The sequence below is a fragment of the Rattus norvegicus genome, assembly GCF_036323735.1.
Source record: "Rattus norvegicus strain BN/NHsdMcwi chromosome Y unlocalized genomic scaffold, GRCr8 chrY_unlocalized_26, whole genome shotgun sequence".
Taxonomy (NCBI): Eukaryota; Metazoa; Chordata; class Mammalia; order Rodentia; family Muridae; genus Rattus; species Rattus norvegicus.
This window is the reverse complement of record NW_026947385.1, coordinates 117,617-123,738: the sequence shown is the minus strand read 5'-3', so window position 1 is coordinate 123,738 and position 6,122 is coordinate 117,617.

Genomic DNA, 6,122 nt, shown 5'->3' with positions numbered 1-6,122 from the left:
TCTTACCTTCAAGTAGACTTAGTTATTTTCATAGTTATTTGTTTATTTATTCACTTTACATGCTGCACACTGCCCCCTCCAGTTCACCCCTCTCACAATCCTTCCCCCAGCCTTTTCTCCTCTGAGCAGGAGGGGAACCCTCGGGTATCTCCTCACCTTGCATATCTAGTCTCTGTGATCACACCATCTGCTAGTGAGGACAGACACAGCAGCCTAGATAAATGGGTTGAGGAGGTAGAGGTCATATCCAGAAAGAGGCAGAGAGCTGGGGTAAAAGATGCCCATGAATCAATGGGTGTTTCCTTAGTTGAGACTCACAGCCTCAGTGATATGGACCTGAAGAAGCAATCTCCGGTAGCCAGAGAGCAACCCAAATGGAGTGATAAAGACACCTACTTTTGACCCAAAATTTATTCTGACCACAAGAAATGAAGGCGCCGTGCATAGAACAGAGAGTGAGGAAATTTCAACCAATGGTTAGTGCAGATCGAGACCCATCCCAGGGATGAGCACCAATCCCTGACACTATTACTGACACTCTGTTATGCTTGGAGAAAGGAGTCTAACATGGCTTCCCTCTGAGACACTCCACTAAGCTGCTGACTCAGACAGAAGCAGACATCCATTAGCCATACCAGGGGTGGTGCTTGGGGACACAGATGGAAGAACAGAATGAAAAGGATTATGGCCTCTAAGGATATAGGCAGTCCACAGGCTTTGTCTTCATGTGGGTACCGAACAACTAGAATTGGGTTTCCCCAAAACATGTTGTATGTAGATGGGACATCTGTTTCTTTAAAATTCATTCATTTATTTACTCATTTTACATCCCAAGATCGGTGCTCCATCTTCAAGGTACGCCAACACCCATTGTCAGGGGAACCCATAAAAAGACAAAGCTATACATTTCCTACCTATGTCCTGGTGGCTCAGGCTCAGTCCATATTCACTCTCTGGTTGGTGGTTCAGTCTTTGAAAAACCCCAAGAGTCCCCATGAGTTGATTCTATTGGTCTTTCTGTGAAGTCCCTCATATTATCTGGGCCTTGATTCTTCACCTGTTTTTTTAAAGACTCCCCAAGCTCCAGCTAATGTTTGGTGGTGAATCTTTACACTTGTTTCTCTCAGGTATAGGGTGGAGTCACAGAGAGGAAAGTTATACTAGGAAACTGTGTGCAAGCATGATAGAGTATCTTTAATGTATCAGAGATAGGTGATTGCTCATGCGGTAGGTCTCAATCTGTAATAACCATTGGTTGGACATTCCTTCCATGTCTACTGTTTCTATCTTTGTCTCTGAAGATCTTGTAGGCTGTGTTAACTTTGGATTGAAGGTTTAATGGGTGGGTTTTTTTCCTTGTCACATCACTGTGAGTCATTCCTGGCTACAGAATTGGCAAATTAAGGATCTGTACCCTCACTGCTACAGTCACCCCAATAGACATCCTGGGGACTCGCCTTTCCCAGTTCTCTGGATCTTCCTTGAGATGTGCACCCCAAACTTGTGATTTCCATTCTCTTTTCCCTGCTTTCCCTATAACTAATTCCTCCAAAGCCCACTCCCTTCCCTACCTCCGCTCCCTTTCAGTTTCCTCCCTCCCTCCGTCCTCCTCAATATTTATTATGCTAAATGCATTTTAAAGTCAATATTTAGGAAGAAACACTGAAAAGTGTAGAAAGTATCCCACTCACATGTTGCTAACAGTGGACTGTGCTAGTGGAAATGTGTCTCTACAACCTCTCAGTACTAGAAGTGGTCTTAGGCTTCCTATGTGTATAGATATTGGTCTTTCTCAGATTTCTGGCACGGTTGGAGACTGATTATAGTCTCGTTGCTTATCAGGCCGTATAACTCTGGATATACATATTTTTCGGATAGTTATCAGATAGTATACAATCTAGCCAAGACATAATATAGATTTTAAGCCTTTCTGAAGCTGAAATGAAGAACTAAATGTTATTTCTAACTGATATAGTGACAGACTGGGTGTTGTGTATATCAAATGCTTTAAAATTGTTGAATGGTAATAATCTTACTCAATTGATATATAAATGAAAAGTCTGTTTAACTGGACAAAAAGGGGGAAACATTGTTTACACTGAAGTTATCTGTATTTTGATGCTAATCCACTGCTCTAAGGACAGCTGCCTTGTCCTGTATTCAGAACTCAGGTGAATTCTCCAAAACCACTTTCCCATTAAATTTGTGAAGTACAGGTGAGGGGCGGGTCCAGGAAAGAAGGAGGCCTATCATTGGAGGAAGGAAGAATGGGCAGGAAAGAAGTTTGAAGGAAGTAGAAGAGACTAGAGGAAAAAGGAGAGACAGGAAGAGGAGAGGTGAGAAGCCATAGCAGGTGAAGTTAAGATTCTGCTCTGTTTATTTACTTGTTGTTATTAATGTTCCAAAGGTATGGATGGTACCAGGCTTGGTATGCTTAAGTGGGCTATTATATCTTATCAATTGGGTCAAAGATTATTTTGTTGTGTGTTCTTTTATGTGAGGATTTGAGTAAGAATGTGTGTGGCAGTAAGAGACACTGGGCAGATGAGGAGTAGGGCTGTATTCAACCAAGATATCTAGCAGAGGCTTGGGAAACTATGGTGACAGTGTTAGCGGGGTAAAAGACTACTTTTTTATTTTTATATTTTTGCAACAGCACATTCACTTCTGTATTTGACATGCTCTAGGTGTGTCCCTTAGGGAAGATCTATATCTGGTTCCTGACAGAATGTGCTTCTTAGGTTCATCAATCTTATCTAGTTTTGGTGGCTGATTATATATATATATATATATATATATATATATATATATATATATATATATATGTATATGTATATGTATATGTGTATATATATATTATATATATATGTATATGTGTATATATATATATATTATATATATGTATATGTGTATATATATGTATATATATGTATATGTGTATGTATATATATATATATACTTTTGGTGGTTCCTAGAGCTATGAGATTAGGTGGAATTTTAACATGGATTCTGAGCAGCTACGTCAAGAATGTAGAATCCACAAATGCCAATGACAAATAGAATCGCTCCTGTTTTTATGAGCCTATTAAAGTTGAGGTTTCACTGGACCTCAAGTTCTTCCCTCCCTGTCAATCCTCCTTTATCTTATCTTTGGCCAGAAGAAAGAATCATTTTAAAACATCCAAAATGCTGAAATATCACCCTTTGGAACACAGGAAGGTACATATTACAGAAATGATATCTAATGGGACTACAGAAACATTTTCGATTGTCCCTGCTCTCCTTTTATTTACTCAGGCAGCTATGTATATGCATAAAATAAAAATTTGATAGCTTATCATTTTAAGTAGATACACAATATTTACACTTGCAAATTCACTTTATAGCTTGGCCACCTTTGTTGCCAAAATCATTGCAAAGATCTAGAATTGGTAAACAGAATGTTTGAGTACACATACAGGAATATCTATAAAGTCCCCTATCAAGGAATGAACAATTAGAAAATGAAATACAAAATTCACTCAGTTAAATGCCTGTAGAGAAAAAAAATGGCCTTTGAGAAAGAGGGAAAATCTAGAAAATTGAACTGTTTGTAACAGGAATGGACCCGGTAATAGAGTTATTATCCAGAAGAATCTCCTACAACCCATGTTCCTAGATCTTTTCTACCCAATACAAGCCCCTAACTGACTTGGTCCGTTAAGAGCCTGTAACCACTGATGAAAAAAAGAGAAGTTTCCAGCTGTAGAGAGATATAGTACATAAAGGTTACCACTGTGTCACAGGAGACTCTCCTGGAAAAGGCACCCTTGAATCTGGTCAATATAAGGAAAGCAGGTAGGCCATGGCAGTTCTCAGTGACATCATCATTTGGCCCTCCCTGAAAAATTTCTTGTACCCTGGAGAGCACTAGCTTTTGTGATGTCACAAGGAACTGCATCACAGATATTCCTGCAGTACATCTTGGGAATACTAAATGGCCTTTATTTCAGTACAAACAGTCATTTGGGAGGGAGAACAAAGAGTATGTACATAACAGAAATGAGTAGAAGAATGTTGGCCTTCTGTTTAGTTTAAAAAAATGAAATATGTGGTACATGGGAAAGCACAGTGAGTGCTGTGTAGGGGTTGTGAGGGTTCACTGAACACATAGCCTTGATCTGAGCCTTCCATATATGGGATTCAGGAAGTGCGAACCTCTCAGTAGCATCTGGTTTTCCTTGCTTGTTATGGTTCCTGGGAATCAGAGATTTTTTATCATTAATTTTATTATTCCAAAAGTCAGGTGTTGGGACAGGTATAGTGTTTTTTTTTTTTTCTGAGAGCTCATGGCTTTTATTTTTCCCCCAAAAGGAAAAAGACCTATGGAGGAAGGGAAAGACAAGTATTGTATGCTCAGCTCAGAGTAATCTCCTCCAGCTTTGGATTCCTATAGTACAGTTTCTGTCTGACACTGATATTTGGGAGAGAGAAACGCTTCTATTTGAAACTTCATCACCTCATTCTTTCCACTAGTGTTATGCTGACTACCATTCCCTGACAGTGTCCCTCTAGATTTCTGAATCAATATGTCTGATTACCTTGCAGTTTTATTTACTTATATTTCTTTGATTTTTTTTTAATTTTTAAGTTAATTTTAATATTTTTTGGATATTTCTATATCTACATTTTAAATGTTTTTTTTTTCCTTTCCCAGTATCCTCTCCATAAGAGACCTGAACGTTTCCCTTCCTTTACATTTAAACCCCTCTTACTGCCCCTCGACATTTCCTTGAACTGGGAGTCAAACCTAGGGAGAACCAAGGGCCTCTCCTTCCTTTGGTGTCCAACAATGCAATCCTCTGCTACATATGCATTTGGACCCATAGGTTTGCCCATGTACAGTCTTTGAATATCTGTATAGTACCAGAATGTTCTTGTTCATTGTCATTGTTCTACTGATGGTGTAGAGCATCTTCAGCTCTAGTAATCCTTTCTCAAAATTTACCAAGAAGAGGTCCATTTACAATTCTCTGGTTTGCCACTGGCATTCACTTGTGTAAATAACATGCTCTAGCTGTGTCTCTCAGGAAATATATATAACCTGTCCCTGGAAGCATGTACTTCTTAGCTTCATTAATCTTAATCATATCTAATTTTGGTGGCTGATCTATCTATCTATCTATCTATCTATCTATCTATCTATCTATCTAGTTATCTATCTAGTTATCTATCCATCCTTGTCTCTGTCTCTGCCTCTGTCTCTCTACATATATATATATATATATATATATATATATATATATATATATTTGGTGGCTTCTACATCTATGAAATTATGTGAAATTTTAATATGGATTCTGCGCTCCTAGGTGAAGAATGGAGTATCCACAAATGACAATACCAAATATATTCCCTCCTGTTCTTTTGAGCCTATTGAAGTTGAGGTTTTAATGGAACTCAAGCCATTCTTCTCCCTTCCCATCATCCTGTATCTATTGTTTGGCTTGAAGAAAGTATCATTGTAAAACATCCAAAAGCCTGAAGTCTCACCCTTGGAACACAGGAAGGTAGATATTAAAGAAATGATATCTAATGTGACTACAGAACTGCTTTTTATAGTCCATGCTGTCCTTTGATTTACTGATGTCAGGTAATTTCTGCATTAAATAAAAATTTGGGCGTTTATCATTTGAAGTAGGTACACAATATTTACATTATTAAATTCACTCTTTAGCTTGGCCAGCTTTGTTGCGAAAATCATTGCAAAAAACTAGATTTGGAAAACAGAATTATTGAGTACACATTCAGGAATACCTATAAAGTCCCCTATCAAGGAATTAACAATTAGAAAATGAAATACATAATCCACTCATTTTAATATCTGTAGGGAAACAATGTCCTTTGGGAAACAGATAGAACTTAGGAAATTGAACTGTTTGTCACAGGAATGGACCTGGTAATAAAATTATCCAGAAGGCTCTCCTACATCCCATGTTACTAGGTATTTTCTACACATGCCAAGACCCTGAATAACTTTGTCCATTCAGAGCAGGTAACCACTCATAAAGCAAAGGGAACTCTTTAGCATTAGAGAGATATTCTGCATAAATATTTCCACTGTGTCAAAGGAGACACTCCTG